Consider the following 18,785-nt stretch of genomic DNA (forward strand, 5'->3'; position numbering starts at 1 on the left):
TGTTGGCAAACGTCAATGTCGTGAGGATGAAACCTGGTCAGGTTTCAGTTGTAATAAATTATACAGTTGTTTACAACTACCTGACTGCAATTCCTCTTACACAGACGGTGAATACTGGCTATACATGAGGAGCAATGGGGATAGCACAGTAAAGGTGTATTGCCTCAACGAAGCTGGGAAATGGAATCCATATGTGAGTTTGTTGGAAAACTACACCTCGGTCGTGGCAGGACCTCCAGACCAATGTCAAGCCAACAAAGCCGGCACAGTTGTGTCTGGACAACAAAATATATCAAAGATTTCTGCTTTTAATATGAAAGTATCTAATCGTGTCAACAATATGTTTCATGATGGCATCAGTAAATATCCACCTCTGATCACTGGGGATTGCAGCAATGAGAAAGCCATCTGTGATGTTGGCCGAAGTTTCTTCAAGCTCAATCTCTCTGGAACTGGATTCATTGTTGATGTTGTTGGAGAATGGATTGTTTCAGGGGAAGGATCCATTAACGTCACGGTATCTGAGGATCATCGCATCATAGAGGGAACTTGTAAAGGAAGATGTGTTGTGTGTTATCTGGACGGGACTGTAAATTTGAAAGTAGATCCAGCTTATACACCTCCCTTTGAGAGTGCCATCATGCCAGTCTGTGACCACGACCTGTGATGCGGACATTGCAACAAGCTGATCCTTATTTTAGGAAGTTCTTGTAGGAGGCATAATGTATAGGGTATCATTCCGTCGCCGGAATCCCCAACTTGTCTGGATACTTTCTGTATCGATTTGTGTTCTGTATGGCTTATGAATGGGCACTGGTGGCCAGGGTGCCGTTGTACAAAACCAGCTTAGCGCTACGACTGTTGTAAGTCAATGTCAAGGTAAGGCAATTACGATGATCTTAGCAGTAGAATATCTTTGTACAACTACACCAAGTATTCTAAGGTACTGCAATTCACTGTGAACAGTAATTGATATACTTGGATACTTTAATCGCATGTTCGAATCCCAGATTTGTCCTGATTGTGAACCTTTGTTTGTCAGTACTATTCCATTATCGTTGGTTTAACTTTGGTGGTAAACATGTAACGCCGGCATCAGATTAAGATGGCACACTAGATAAAGGACAGACATGCTGTTTAAAGTGGTGATGTATTCCTGTAATGTGCATTATATGTACTGATGATTGAGCAAGGTTTGAGTGGCAATCAATGAACCAGGACAAATAAGAATTTTACTGTAGATATAAATGGATGGGTATCGTATAAAAAAATGTCCGATGCAATGTCCAAATTTGACTTGTACCATACTATGTTTCCCGTGTTGAATACTTGCCTTTTACTTGTCTTTATGACGGGTTCCTCCTGACGGTGATTCACATAAACACATGCTTTTCTGTAGGGCAGGGTGTGTTTATCCTTTTCGCGTACACCTGGTATTATCACTGATTTTCAGTAATCTAGTCATATTATTTTCACCGCTATTTTGCCTACACCTAACGGAATCTGTTTTGGGTGGTAGACGCGACTAGTTATTCTCTGGCGTTGACGTTATATATATATATATACGCCTATATATATATATATATATATATATATATATATATATATATATAGATATAGATATAGATATCTATATATCTATCTATATCTATCTATATATATATAGATATATATATCTATATCAATATCTATATCTCTCTCTATATATATATATATATATAGATATATATCGTCGGAAGCACACAATTGGCTCTGTTTTTAGAAGATATTTCTTTTGCTTATGGAAAGGGTTTTGTCTCTTTCATTTAAATGAGGACAATAGTGGGATGTTTGCATATATTACAACAGTAGGTGATAAGGTTCACAAATATTCTGTCTATGTTTTTTTTTTGTTGAACCACGAGAAGCTGTTTATCAATGTGCATACTGTAATAATGTACTTTCATCAGCCCTTCTTGGCAACTGTAGGTGAGTACAAACGTGTTCTCGATTAATTAAAAACGGGATTCATCGTGGCAAAATATTAATTTTTAAGACAGATAGACTACTGTTTCAGTGTTGTTAACACTGAAACCTGATGAAGTGAATATCAATTTACATTTATCCGGACGTCAGGTGTCGGAAAACTCCACCATCCGAGCGATATTTAAATTAATTGAAACTCTGTATTGAGACAAAAAGTATAGCTCACATAAAAAGCAGTTGTTTTAGTCATCTAACTTTCAGCTCTATCATTTAGAACTGTGATATTCAACCCCGAAATACACTGAAAAACAGCTCGTTCAGGTTAGGCCTTTGTGGTGATACACTGGCCAACACATGTGTAAAGAAGGGTAAAGGCCGCATGATGATGGCGCACGCCGCACAAGAAGCTAAGCACCACCACCAAAATGTATGTGACTATTTGAAATATTGGGGATTTGCGTACCATATGACATATTTTTGATATGTATATCTTTGCACATTCTTTTGTACAATTCCAAAAGTAATTCGTGTTAACTGTTCACATATACCTTTGTATAATTCCACAAATAAAAGGTGATGAAGCCAACTTGTTTTGCCTTATACAATTGTATATATAGTACTATAGAAATGTGAGGAATGCTTTTGTAAAGATGTTTACTCACTTATCCATATAATCAGCCGACGTACACCTCATCAACAGCACAGTTATAATTAACACACAATAATAGTTACATTGTATGATAGAAAACATTATTGTAGCTACTGAAAACCAACATATTTTTCTTATGAATATTGATGCATACATACTTAATACGACGATCAATAACATATAATATATGTGAACAATATTTGGGGTTTTCTTTTATTACATCAGAATAGCACCAGTATGACCCCGTTCCGAAGTCCTAAGGAATATAACAAGAAGCAGATGCATTCAGCATGTTCAGCGAGTGATTTTTGTTTAAAACCGCTTTGTACAATATTTCAGTTATATCACGGCGTTTCAGCTAAATGCAGGTCTGTGTGGTACCACAAGTGAAACCCGCGAGCTTGGACATGGTGCTGACAAGGCTAGAACATAATTGCTGCGAATCTTGGATTCCAATTCACGATCATAAGTTTCTGGCACGTCTGACCAGTGTAGTTATATTCTTCAACCTATGATTTTGATATATTATAGAAGTAATACACTTCCGAGAACAAGAACGTGTACACTTGAAAAATGAATTTGACTGAACATATACAAACGTTATCAAAAGGCTGAAAACAGTGTCTGAAACACTGCAATATTAAGGTGTAAAACCTCGATACATCACAATCTAATAATAATTTCTTGTTTGTGTTATTTTAGCCACCATCATTTATACTTTGTCTGGGGGCACGGGTGGCCCAGTCGTCTTAGGCGCCGCGATTCGATGTGCAGAGTTGCGTCCCTTGGGCACGCCAGAAATCTATGATTGTGGGTTCGAATCCCGGTTCGCCCCGATTATGTTTCTAGGTTTGTCAGCACCATACCCGTGCCCGTGGGCTTCACCTAATTGGTAAACGTCTGAGACCTGCATCACTTCGGTCTCCTCCGACGTTAAGCTGACACGCCGCGATATAACTGGAATACTGTTAAAAGCGGCGTTAAACCAAACTCACTCACTCACTATACTTTGTCTTGCCCGGCACATTAGTGTGGTTTTGTATCAAATGTCAGTACCCTTGTAACTTTGACATTTCTGGACACTATTTAAATATTAGTATGTAATGTCTTCCAGTTATCATTAATGGAGTTGCATGTATTTTGTTCCTTTTCGCTCTAAAAGATCATCACCGAGGGACCAAAATGTCTTTCTCGGTCATGTTCATTCAGAGCGAACAGTCAATAAACCCCATTACTAATAACTTGAAGACATTATCTTTTTATATAGTGTCCAGAAAGCTACTCATATATCCTTTATCGTGTCAGTTGCCACCAGATAATGTTTCAATTATACTTCACTTCTTTTTTTTAATTAATCCATCCGTTGTCCCCAATGTTGTCCTGTCATGTCAAAGTTTCAGGGGTGCTGACATTATGATCTCAGGACACTTTTCACACATCTTCTTTGTTCCTCCACATCCAAGTGATAAAAATGTCACGAAAACGACCACCAAGCCATTCAGGGAGCCTGTCTTGTACAGACTATTTAAATGGTATCTGCACCAATATGTTGTTAAAATAACATTAATCCTTGTGTGTTTTAGATACATGTATTCAAATTTGAGTTGGTTCTGAGATTCCTATTTGTCCTTTTGGTTTATATTGCCACCACATACTATCCATCAAAGCAGTGGGTAGAGTTAAATAGATTTTCAATGTGAACCTCTAGCACGAGACACTGCCGCATGTATTTCCTCAACATGGCAACTGCGTTTGATACAGCTTCGCAGCTGTTACTGACCATATATTGCTCAATCAGTCAATAAAATCGATAACATAATGAACATAACGTCGTAGCGTTAATCACGAATGTATTTTTATCATTTTAACGAAATGACTTTTGTGTGTGTTGAAAACAATGGTCCATACAACCAGCTGTCATGTTAATTTTGTAATTCTGAAAAAAGGATTTGTAACGAAAAATACATTTTTTGAGTTTACGAGGATTAAATGAAACTTGAACTGACAGTAATTGTGATATTGAGTAATTGTGATATTGAGTAATTGTGATATTGAGTAATTGTGATATTGAGTAATTGTGAACAGGGTGTAAACAAATATGCTTTTGATGGTCTAGAAGATTACTGAAGAGCGTATCCTGTCCCAAGCAATGTTATAAGAAATAGTTTAACCTAGTCTAAACTATATACACAGTAACATTCTTATGACTATCTCCTCTTCTTGAAAAACAGGTAATACAAAACTAAATACCAAAAAATGTTATAGATGACTAATCTCGTCACCGAAAGTGTAATGATCAAGCGATCAAGCTGTGATTTCCAACTTCATAAATTCATCCAGTTCTAATCTAATTTATATATAAGGCAGCTTGGTTTGCATTCTCCACAGGGAGCTGATAATGCAATTCGAGTGCACACTTGACAGGCATAATATTGATCTATTGTTCGGCAACCATTTAAGTCAAACATGCCTCAATAAATACATCTTAATAAGCGAGGTTTCGAAAAAAATAATGTAGTTGTCCTAACAAGCACGCACACCTTAAAAACTGATACAAACTGTGAAGCTGACTTTTTATGCTTTAGTATTCGTGAGAAGCATGAATATTAATATAATGGGTAGACTGCAGTAATGACATGAAACTGTTTTGTATTTCAGAAGTTTTATAAAGAAGCAATAATCGAAATAAATCAATTTAAAACAGGCAACTTGTGATATGACTTTTAGGATATTGACAAAGTGTGCAAGTCAATAGTAACAAAATCATTGTAGCTTGGGTAATAAAAGCAATTTTTAAGGAAGAACAATTTCTCAATTGGAGGCACTTGAAATAGTGTGGTGTAAACATAACATAAACCATAGCGCCAGTCGTCTTGTACTTCAACGGCTACTGGTCCGTATGACCATTAATTATATATTTGATCAATGTCGTTAACTGGAACCCATATCCAATAAAATATACGTATAATTATTCTGCATATCCTCATTTAATGAAGGGCAGCTGAAAAAACATTAACCGTCTCACAAGTTTCACCTTCAAGGGATCGCCTCAAATGGAATGATGAAAGTGACAACTGGGCAATATCAAAATAGATAACATGACTCCATAGGTTTCAATCAATACCGGAAAGTTGCAGCTAACAAATACAGTAGACGTTATCTTTCAGTCTAGTATCAGGAATTTTTTTCACATGACATGAACAGCTGATCAAATAAACGCTAAACGTACAGAGGTATTATGTGTTCAACACCTATCCAGTTACGACCTGCGCTGACGACGGAAATATTAAAAATCTATCACGATACGTTGTCAGGAATCAGTCAATATTACGTAATGACCCAACAAAAGATCGTAAGATAGCCAATGTTTAAACAACGACAAAAACATTAAGTAATTGTAACATTATTGAATTATTAGGTTTATTATTTGATAATTGCTTTTGTACACCAAATAAGGCCACTTTCGATTTCACAAAAGTTCTTTGTATAAAAAAACGAGTATTAACAAGTAAATAATGATTTTGCGCATCGTTTCCTTGGTAACCAGAGCCACGGTCATAACAAACAAACTGAATATCTCTACATACATACCAGTTATCCTTCAAGAGCACCTATAAATCGCATTGGTGTAGAATAGTTTCCAGTGGAAACCTTACTCACTGGGTTGGCTACAGAAGACAAAACGCCTTTGCCTTTTCCTCAGTTAAGATAAGGAAACATGGAATTAAGAAGCCTTCAAGTTTTGATATTTGGTTTATGTCATTTTGTCTCATCGGCTTGTTTGGTGTGTACAGACCCAAGACGCTTACCGCAGTTTACTGACAATGTGACGGCTGCAAGTGAACCATTTCGAACATTTGAAGATATTGGTCCTTTGAAGTGTGTCAAGGAGTGCCTACTGAGGGCACATTGTGGGAATATCTCCTACAATACCACGACCGCTACATGTGCTCTCCACAAGTCAGATGCTGTAATAGCTGAAGGCCAAGGTAACGGTGACGTATTCAGTAGCGTCAATTCCTGGCCGCAAAGGATGGCTGGTGAATGTGCTCATCATGATTGTCCACTGGACACGATTTGTCAGGCTCATGAAAACGGATACAGTTGTTATACACCTCAGTGCCCACCCCCAAATTCAGTAAAAGATTCTGATCCATTGTTCGAAGAAAACAACGCTTTGAATTACTCGGTTGGTGTCGTGGTGGAGTACAAGTGCCACGACGGGCATCGACCTGTTGGCAAACGTCAATGTCGTGAAGATGAAACCTGGTCAGGTTTCAGTTGTAATAAATTATACAGTTGTTTACAACTACCTGACTGCAATTCCTCTTACACAGACGGTGAATACTGGCTATTCATGAGGAACAATGGGGATAGCACAGTAAAGGTGTATTGCCTCAACGATGCTGGGAAATGGAATCCATATGTGAGTTTGTTGGAAAACTACACCTCGGTCGTGGCAGGACCTCCAGACCAATGTCAAGCCAACAAAGCCGGCACAGTTGTGTCTGGACAACAAAATATATCAAAGATTTCTGCTTTTAATATGAAAGTATCTAGTTATGTCAAGAAGATGTTTCATGATGGCAACGGTAAATATCCACCTCTGATCACTGGGGATTGCAGCAATGAGAAAGCCACCTGTGATGTTGGCCGAAGTTTCTTCAAGCTCAATCTCTCTGGAACTGGATTCATTGTTGATGTTGTTGGAGAATGGATTGTTTCAGGGGAAGGATCCATTAACGTCACGGTATCTGAGGATCATCGCATCATAGAGGGAACTTGTAAAGGAAGATGTGTTGTGTGTTATCTGGACGGGACTGTAAATTTGAAAGTAGATCCAGCTTATACACCTCCCTTTGAGAGTGCCATCATGCCAGTCTGTGACCACGACCTGTGATGAGGACATTGCAACAAGCTGATCCTTAGGTGAGCCGTATCATATAACAAACATACTATACGGGGGATCATTCCTACACCGGAGTCGCCACTGGGTCAACTTGTCTGGATTAAAAAAATACTTTCTCTATGGATTCACGATCATCTTAGCGCTAAGATCGCTTTGTACAACGGCATCCAATATTCGCTAGATTCGTCGTGATTGTGATCCTTGGTTTGTCGGTACTCTTCCGTTATCTCCACTAGAGTGTTAGGCAAGAATCAAGTTAAGCTGGCAGGTCCAGGATAAGACAGAAACACTGTTCAAACTGAAGCCTTCTTGACCACTGGAAGTCTAATAAATTCGTAGTTAAAGATTGTCTTGTGCTTATCTCCGTCAGGCGAAGCCTTTGTGTTGATGCACAATTTATCCGCCTATTGTCTCTTCTATTTCCGGAATTTGATGTGAACAGATTCAATGGGATTTCATTAAAATTCGATCAGTCAACATATGAATAGTTCGACATAGCTCATGTTCGATGACCAACACATGTGTAAGTGAAGGTTAAAGTCGCATGCCACACAAGCAGCTTAGCACTACCCAAAAGTCTATATATATTAAAATATTTTGGTATTTCAAAAAATAAGCAAACTTCGTCTTAGTCGACATAGATCGACGAGTGCTCAATGGTATGGCAAAAGTCGGCTATGGCTAAACTTTGGAGGGGGCACTGGTGGCCTAGTCGCAAGGCGCCGCGATTCGCTGTGCAGAGTTGCGTCCCTTGGGCACGCCAGAAACCTATGATTGTGGGTTTGAATCCCGGTTCGCCCCGATTATGTTTCTAGGTTTGTCAGCACCATACCCGTGCTCGTGTGTTTCACCGAAGTGGTAAACGTCAGAGACCTGCATCACTTCGGGCTTTCCTCCCACATTTAGCTGACACGCCATGATATAACTGGAATACTGTTAAAAGCGTCGTTAAACCCAACTCACGATCACTCACTCACTAAACTTTGGAAACAAACAGAATGTGTTTTTGTGAATAGTGAGAGTTGGGGAAGAAGCTTTAGTTGCCTTCTACATAAACCTGGCAGCAGACTAGACCCAAACAACTTTCGAGGTATATCTTTGATCAACTCCCTGTGCAAGATTTCGACTTCAGTTATACACAGTAGATTGCAACATTGGTGTGATAAAAACAATAAAATAACAAATTCCCGGACTGAACTATATTATTATAGATTATATTATCCCACCACTGACCCTATATTTACATTGCAAGCCTTGATCAACACACATATTGCCAAGAACATGTAAGGTCAATCAAAATATTTTCTCTTTATTGCCTTCTCCAAAGCCTTTGACAGTATAAATGAATAACTATTACAAAAGCCTCTTAGACTTTGGTGTTAAAGGAAAAATCTTTCTTGTGGACTTGCATTCATCACTGTGTGCTTTATTGGGAGCTGATTCTGGCTTATAAACACACTTCAAATGTAGCAGTGGCACCCCCCAAGGGTGTATCCTAAGCCCGCAAATCTTCATCATTTTCATCAAACAGCTTACTACAATGTTGGGAGGGGAAGGTAGGGGAGGTGTTTTATATGTCCTCATATCTCTGATGTGTTTTCATTATTATTTTGATGGTGATGTAACGTCTGTATTTGACACTGCTTTACAGCTTCAAAAGAAAATGACTGTTTTGGAATATTTTAGGGCAGAAACTGGAATGAAAGTAAATATCAACAAGACTAAAATTATGGTATTTAGTGCTGTCCTCTCCGCAGAAATGAAAATGGCTCCTAAATGAGGAAAAAATAAAAGTTGCCAACATGTACAGATCTTGCTATATTGTTTTTTCACCTATCGTGTCATGGATAATTGTTCAGACATGTTTGCAAACCATTTCTGAGAGTTCACAATTATACCAACAACAGTATGGCCCTGGAAGAATGTGGCAGAGTCTGCAATATCATTAAACATTAAGGGCAGTCAAGGACTGGTGCAGATTGATTCAGCTTCCACTGAACTTTTGATGATAATGGTAAACATATAAACTACTCAAAAGAAGATAACGAACACCCAATTCTTTCATATGACCATCGTTATTGTGTCATGACATGACAGATTAACTACGGTGATATGAAAGAATAGGGTGTTCTTTAACTTGTTTTGAGTAGTATATATACAAACTATATTTTGAAATTTGGTTTGGAATTTACATGGCTGACTCAACACATTGTTGCATCATATCCTTTATGGTAATCTATAAACAGGGATTTTATGACTGCTTCTTTCAATATTGGCATCATCACTCCCTCTGGGATTCATCAAAATACAATTACTATTTTCAGTTTTAATATTCACTAAATGTGAAAACCTATTTAACCTGTGACCTTCCTTGTCAACGGAAATCATGTTTCGGTGTAATATCTTCAGACTTGCAGTTGAATGTTGCCGTCGTACAAAGACCCCATAATAAATTAAAGGACGTCACTATTTATGCTGCTTGGGTCCTTGATAATCTTGAGGGTGAACTACATGTATTATTGATATGTGACAGCTATTCCCAAACGGGAAGAGAATGACTCACCAATTATCTCAACAATCCACCAGCAACTGAAAACTTTGTAAGACGTGATGTCAACCGGCAATATCCATATTAATTAATGTTTGATCAAATTCCTCAAATCAAATCTTTATCTCCCCTCAGGATCGTGATATAACTGGAATACTGTTTAAAGCAGAGTACATGAAATGTTTGGTCTTTGCATGGTTGATAGTACATATATACGATTTCTACATAAAAGGATCGGTGGGGTAGCCCAGTCGGTAAAGCCTTCGCTCTTTACGCCAAAGATCAAGTTTCGATCCCCCAAGGGTAAGGGTTTCTTTCAAAATAAAATGATATATATATTTTATATCACCATAAGTTTTGTTTGTTGTGTCATGCCACACTCAGCAATATTCCAGTCATATGACGGCGCTCTGTAAATAGTTGAGTCTGGACCAGACAATCCAGTGATTGACATCATGAGCATCGATCCATACAATTGGGAAGTCAGCGAGCCTGACCACCCGATCCCGTTAGTCAGCTCTTAGGACAAGTATAGTCGCCTTTCACGGCAAGCATGGGTTGCTGAAGACTCCATCACCATAAGACATCTCAGCCATTGCACGAATCCGACTATATGAGAAGTTTGTTGGTTTATGAACCAGTATCAAATAGCGACGATACCAGGTGTTCGCGAAAAGGTGAACGTATCCTGCCCACTGGTGTCACCCGTCACAAACACATGCGAAGGCAAGTCAACTGTTCAAGGGAAAACAGACGGGAACTTTTGGTACAGGTCAAATTAAAGATTGATTCGGACATCCTCAAATTTGGAAATTTCGTCCACATGTCTCCATAAAACCTCTTGAAATATTTGCTGTGGCATTGAATGTTGTAACCTTGATAAAAAAATCTTTGAAATTAAATCAAGCCTTGAAGCCTTGCATAAACCATCTTATCATCCGCCATATGTATTCCTTGAAACCGTTAAGGTTTGCGATTCCAGTACAAGATATTTTCACAGTTAAATGTGTTTGCCTTTTTACTACACACCTGATCCAACAAGCAGTTGTGTCTGGCGCAGGGTCCAGCCATCCTATCTGGCCAAGCAGCCATCTCAGTATACCACACGCTTTCCACTGGTTCCACTATTGCATAGCCAGACGTCAATGAATTGAAAACAGAGTCATTCAGCTCACACACCGAGTTGCTATGATTGTAAGACACAGAGTGACAAGCCAGATGGTTAAGACACTTCAGAACACACGACAAAGGTCCTTCAGTTTCTCGAAAAATTTGGATTGGCTCCGGAGATACCATCCGGCGTGCTTTTCTAAATAACTTCAACTTTTGAGGATGTATTGCACACGCCTTCCTCCCTGTACTATATCCAACTGATCCAATCATCATACAAACAAATGCCAGGACTTTCACGGAACACATTTTGCACAGAATTGCAAAGGGATTCGATGATGATCCCCGAGGTTGACTTGTCGACTGTATTCCGAATTGAGTCTATATCCCGCTGTATGAGACTTACACTCTAATGAAACGACCAAACACGTTACAGGAAACTGTCTATCAAATTTGAAAAAGGTGGTTCTGACGTAACCTGTCAGTATACCAAGAACAAAACTCCGCTAACGATGGCTGTGACTACGATAGCTCGACTGGTTCAGAGTTTGGCCTCAGGATGTTCATCGGTGCGACTCGGGTGTTAAACTTCTTTTTATCTAAACACGACATATATCGCTCGTTGAGGCAACAATTTACCTCTCTACGACAACAGGCTCTATTCCACATATGTGACAATCGATATACAAATCGATAGTGTAATATCAAGGTTGAAATAAATGTTTATCTTGGTTTAGTCAAAGAGCTAGTCTAGAACTGAGTCTTTGTACTGAGGACCGTGACATTTACCACTGCCACTTAGAAATTGGTTCTACGTCTGTGTGTTGATAACAGTAATGCAGAGTATCAGTGACCAAAGTCAATTAGTGATATCGAGAACCGAATTGTGAGGACTATACATTATTCTGTTTACACACGCGATGACTAAATGCCACCGTAATTGATATACTAGAGGACCTGGCAATCACAAATGGTGTGTTTCGTCATAAATATTATCATTTAACACATTAAGTTACATTTGAAAAAAACTGGCAGTCGGGTAGCCTAGTGGGTAAAGCGTTCGCTCGTCACGACAAAGACCCGGGTTCGATTCTCGACATGGGTACAATGTGTGAAGCCCATTTCTGGTGTCCCCCGCCATGATATTGCTGGAATATTGCTAAAAGCGGCGTAAAACCATACTCACTCACTCACTACATTTGAAAAGGAGCTTTATTTTCTGATTACACCTTTTCAAATGGCATATGCGGAGGTATGGTCAACTACTTTTGCTGATCAGAAGGAAACCTTTGTGATCAGCGGAACTTCAAGTTATTGGGAGACATGTACATCATAACGGTATGCTTGCTTCTCTTGGTGTATTGAATCTTCTGTCTAAGCATCATTCGGCATTTCTCGAAGTAAATTGACTGACACTCAATGGAAATATTTACAGTGATATTTATTTTCTCAGCAGGTGCCAATCTGTGGACTCATGCAACGGGTAACCAACCCATATCTGATATATTGATGCTGTCTATATTTCAAGCGCTCTTTCGACTATTATATAAATACATAAGTCGATATGGTACTTGTGGAACCTTTGTTTGTTTGAATGTTAGCCGTTAGCCCTGGTGAACCTACTACACCCTTTAGATAACAGATAATGCCTTAAACATATTGGACTTCGATTAAAGTATTGCCTGCTCTTCAAAACATATCATGTATTCACCGAAGGAAGGAGCCCCAACGCACTATTTTGTAGGAACATCCACCATGGCTAGAGAATTAAAATTTAGGTATTACATTATACAGTTATTACGTTGTCAGTTAATATATTTTACCAAAGGAATCTTTTCTGTCTGTTTAGTACAGGGGGCGGTCGGGTAGCCTAGTGGTTAAAGCGTTGGCTCGTCACGCCGAAGACCCGGGTTCGATTCCCGACATGGGTACAATGTGTGAAGCCCATTTCTGGTGTCCCCCGCCGTGATATTGCTGGAATATTGCTAAAAGCGGCGTAAAACCATACTCACTCACTCACTCACTGTTTAGTACATGGACGAGAGTCATCGCACTGGGTGGTCTATATCCCACCCATGATAGGAAATCTGGTATCTAAAACCAAGACTATCTCTCATCCCGGATCGGTTGTCACACTACAACGCCAACCGCCGGCACTTCATGGAACCTGGAGCCGTACGCCCCGCGGTCTGGTAACAGTTGCACTTAAGAGCTGAGAGTCAGATATCCGGATTTTCGATTTTACCATCAGGCGATCGTTCACTTCAAGCGATCGTCCTCTCAAACCCTTTATAGGAAATCGTTTGATCTACCTGATGTTGGTTGGCAGGCACAATGGCGATGTTTGATGCATAAGTGGAGGAACCGTCATGTGACATGTTTTGAATTACAAGAACATATCTCCTAACTAAAAGTAAATAAACAATGTTGAGTACATGATGTTTGCAAGTGTGCTTTTGATAAACTCTGAGATCTGAAAGCACGACCATAACGTGCAAACTCCTTGTGTGGGACATATCCGTTTTGTAAAACTAATTCGAGATGATAAATGTTATTTCTTTCTCGAGACGTCGATACTGTATGCTACTGGACTGTTGTATCTAACATCAGTTCACTTACACCTACGAGGGTTAAAGGAATTGCGTAATAGTGAATTGTTTGTGGACATTACGTGATGTCCTTGAGGTATACCAAACAAAAACTTGTTTAGCTGTGACAAATCAGTACAATAGGCAGGGTCTGTAAGACTTTTGGAAAACGGATAGGCTTCAGGAACCGCCTATCACATGACCACCGTCTCTTTGACCGAGTATATGCTGCATAAATTGCGTGAACCAATGTTATGTGGCGAATGAATGTGACGTCTTGCGTCCTTTAGGGGTGTCAGAAGTCTATGGCTCTGATAATGATTCATGTAAGCACAATACCCATCCTCGTTTATCCGGTGTATTATATCTCCATTTTATTATGATAAATGCCCTGGACGTTTCCCTTGTTCTGTGTGCGGTTCTTATGACATCAGGCAAACAACTACGTCCGACAATATTACACGCTTGAATCACGCGTCCAGGCGTCTGTACAGAGTTGCGTCCCCTGGGAACGCCAGCAAGCTGTGATCGTGGGTTCGAATCCCGGTTCGCCCCGATTATGTTTCTAGGTTTGTCAGCACTATACCCGTGCTCGTGGGTTTCACCAAAGTGGTAAACGTCTGAGATCTGCATCACTTCGGGCTTTCCTCGCACATTAAGTTGACACGCCGTGATATAACTGGGATACTGTTAAAAGCGGCATTAAACCCAACTCACTTACTCACACACACATTCCCTTAATACTCAGGATTGAAATCTTTTCCAAGTCCCATCTAATAGTTCATTTACAACAGTCATCTGATTCGATTATATAGATCGAGAACTCGCTAGGACAAGGACGCTTTGGAAAATAGATCTATGCCGGACACGCGTTCAGAAGAGGCATTTCGCTAACCTGCATCACCTCGGTTTTCAACTTGCAGGCCCATATGTGCTGAAACTAGATGCTGATTGGAATTACCATTGTTCAGATAAACAAATTCTACAAAATCCTTTCCATATTCACAAAACATCCATGCTTATAAGAAGACTCGATTGTACGATTCTGATGTATCAAGAGCACTAAAGATAGTTATGACACCAGGTGTCCTCGAAAAGCTGAGCGGATCAACAATGTGTTTTGTTTGTTTGTTTGTTGTTTAACGTCGCTATCAGCAATATTCCAGCTACATGACGGCGGTCTGTAAATAATCGAGTCTGGACCAGACAATCCAGTGATTGACATTATGAACATCGATCCAAGCAATTGAGATCGATGCTATGCATCAACAAAGTCAGGGAGCTTGACCACCCGCTTCGCCTCTTACGACAAGCATAGTCGCCTTTTACGGCTAGCATGGGTTGCTAAAGACCTGTGAAAAGGCATCAAAGATGGAACTTGTGTATTTATTTTAGCATCTTCTAAGGAGGCATGTGTATACCAAGACATGAAAGACATGTTCTTCGAAATCATTTTTCTAGATTTTGAATCGTTTAGTAAGTGATCTGTTCAGTCGTTGACTATTTATCCAGGTGAACTACAGCGGCACTACTCTCAGAGGTTGTTCGAATTGATTTTCTGATGCCCTCCTGAAGTACTCATCAAATGGTTTTATCCATGTACACGAGTTTATTGTACACTTAAAATATCAATTCTACTTTATTCACAGAACCAGTGATGTATACGCTGATTCTATGGATACATACCACAAAGACATAAAAACAGAAGTCACTAGGTACTGATGTGTGAGAAACATGAGAGTCCATTTGCGTACATTGATTTTGCCATTTTTTTAGAAGCAAATATATTGGTGCATTTCCAAGACATTGTCATGTAGATCCTTGTAGCACTAAATCACAAACTGACAAAACACACAAACATTTACAGTCAGAAGGAACAGTGTCGATGTACATTCAACTGAACATATGACGTATCAGCATGTTCGCGGTCGTTATAATGATGACTTTGTTCATCTTCAGCAAAAGTCAAGGTAGGTCCTCCTTATCACATCTCGACTGTATCTCGACTATGATTATATCAAACTTAACAGTCATGAGCATACACATCCACTTTCCTGAAGTTATCCATCTCAAAACGAAAAGATATAATTGAGTGTATTATTATTTTGATGATATTTCTAAAATTGAGTTCGAAATCGCCATATGGAACAATCACACAGCCTATCAACAGTGAACCAACATATCGCAAGCCTTTTTGGTGAAGTGATATCATATTTTGACTTACTGAATATTCACAATGATAATGAGCTTTAATCGGCTTGTCTCAAACAATAATGTTCACCATAAAACTGAAGTTATTAAAAAGGGATTAAGTCCTTTTAACAAAATACTTTGGAAATGCTGCTTCGAAGGACCACACTATACACAATGAAGCGACGACTCTTGCAACTCTAAGTTGTACATGTCATTAAAGAGAGGACGCCTAAGCATTATGACGCGGAAAACATCACAGAACGTGATCATTTTAAAACAAAAAATAAATCGTTCATTGGACACCTGGATGTCCTGAAAAGCTATGTGTGGCTCCCACTATCATAGAAAAGAATTGAATAATCTGGAGTGCGGACTTCACTGCAGACTGAGATGCTGTTCAAAGCGGCGTTTAACCAAACTACTCACTTAATTTGTATATTTTCGTCAAGGGACACACGTGTGGTTCTATGTTTACTCCACAATATATATTCTTCAGGATTTTTTTTTTTTTTTAAATTGTGAGAATATTATTATTCGTAGAGCTTGGTTTCGGATCAATCGATCCTGTACTCTTGTCGTTGACCTGGACAACATTTTGGATTCGATGGTACCTGTTCCACAGTCTGCCAATCACAGGCTGTGAAACATTGACTTCCGCCAGTCTCCAGCGTGCCAACATCCCGCAGACGCTCCGCGCGTTGCAGACGCCGCATTGCAAGTTCATACACAAACAATGAAGGAAATGAAATAAATCACATCTTTCACAACAAGCAGAATCAATAAGATTGACAGAAATAATGGTCCAGAGAGATTAATCGCCCTCCCTTGGAAGTTTCAAAATGAGGAATGACAGCCTACGAGTGGGTGACGCTCTTGCGTGTAGCACATGCAAACTAGAGGATGTGTTGTGGAGTTAAGTTTTACAGACATAAACGTTCTTGCATAGTTCTTATCTTTGTTCTAATACTTAGTATAAAAAATTATATTTGATGATCCCTATTTTTTAAAGAGTATAATAGTATGCTTGGAATGAACTCTCACATACTGGCTTGAATGTTTCTTTCAGTGGCCCCAACTTCGCCAGGAGCTTCTAGCAGGACTGCAGCAGTCACTGGTGGAACCAGCACATTATCTGCCACATCTGTTTTTCAACCAACACCAGCATCCTCTGTGGCAAGCTCGTGGTTACCTACTGGTGCACCTTCTGCTGCTGATCATGAACTGCAACTATCAACGTTTCCATCTTCTGATGTTCCATCAAGTGTTCCATCATCTGACGTACCTTCATCAATGGCCCATGACGTTCTGTCATCATCTGTCAGTTTTGAAGATCTGTCATTACTTGATGCTTCTGGGGTGTCACTATCGTCAACATCTGGTGATGTCCAAGTAACAACTCCTTCTGGATACCCACCGTCACTCACCCCTTCTAGTGTGCCGCCATCGTCTACTACTGGTGATGTCATTGTAACACCTCCTTCTAGATACCTACCGTCACTCATTTCTCCAAGTGTGCCGCCATCGTCTACTCCTGGTGATGTCCTAGTAACACCTCCTTCTGGATACCCACCGTCACTCACCCCTTCTAGTGTGCCGCCATCGTCTACTACTGGTGATGTTATTGTAACACCTCCTTCTAGATACCTACCGTCACTCATTTCTTCAAGTGTGCCGCCATCGTCTACTCCTGGTGATGTCCTAGTAACACCTCCTTCTAGATACCCACCGTCACTCATTTCTTCAAGTGTGTCGCCATCGTCTACTCCTGGTGATGTCCTAGTAACACTTCCTTCTGGATACCCACCGTCACTCACTCCTTCTAGTGTGTCGCCATCGTCTACTACTGGTGATGTCCTAGTAACACCTCCTTCTGGATACCCACCGTCACTCACCCCTTCTAGTGTGTCGCCATCGTCTACTACTGGTGATGTCCTAGTAACACCTCCTTCTGGATACCCACCGTCACTCACTCCTTCTACTGTGTCGCCATCGTCTACTACTGGTGATGTCCAAATAACACCTCCTTCTGGATACCCACCGTCACTCACTCCTTCTACTGTGTCGCGATCGTCTACTTCTGGTGATGTCCTAGTAACACTTCCTTCTGGATACCCACCGTCATTCACTCCTTCTAGTGTGTCGCAATCGTCTACTACTGGTGATGTCCTAGTAACACCTCCTTCTGGATACCCACCGTCATTCACTCCTTCTACTGTGTCGCCATCGTCTACTACTGGTGATGTCCTAGTAACACTTCCTTCTGGATACCCACCGTCACTCACTCCTTCTACTGTGTCGCCATCGTCTACTACTGATGATGTCCTAGTAACACCTCCTTCTGGATACCCACAGTCACTCACTCCTTCTAGTGTGTCACTATCGTCAACATCTGGTGATGTCCAAGTAACAACTCCTTCTGGATACCCACCGTCATTCACTCCTTCTAGTGTGCCGCCATCGTCTACTACTGGTGATGTCATTGTAACACCTCCTTCTAGATACCTACCGTCACTCATTTCTTCAAGTGTGCCGCCATCGTCTACTCCTGGTGATGTCCTAGTAACACCTCCTTCTGGATACCCACCGTCACTCACTCCTTCTAGTGTGTCGCCATCGTCTACTACTGGTGATATCCTAGTAACACCTCCTTCTGGATACCCACAGTCACTCACTCCTTCTAGTGTGTCGCAATCGTCTACTACTGGTGATGTCCTAGTTACACCTCCTTCTGGATACCCACCGTCACTCACTCCTTCTAGTGTGTCGCCATCGTCTACTACTGGTGATGTCCTAGTAACACCTCCTTCTGGATACCCACCGTCA

This window comes from Haliotis rufescens, unplaced genomic scaffold, assembly GCF_023055435.1.
Source record: "Haliotis rufescens isolate VD_foot unplaced genomic scaffold, xgHalRufe1.0.p SCAF_3, whole genome shotgun sequence".
NCBI lineage: Eukaryota > Metazoa > Mollusca > Gastropoda > Lepetellida > Haliotidae > Haliotis > Haliotis rufescens.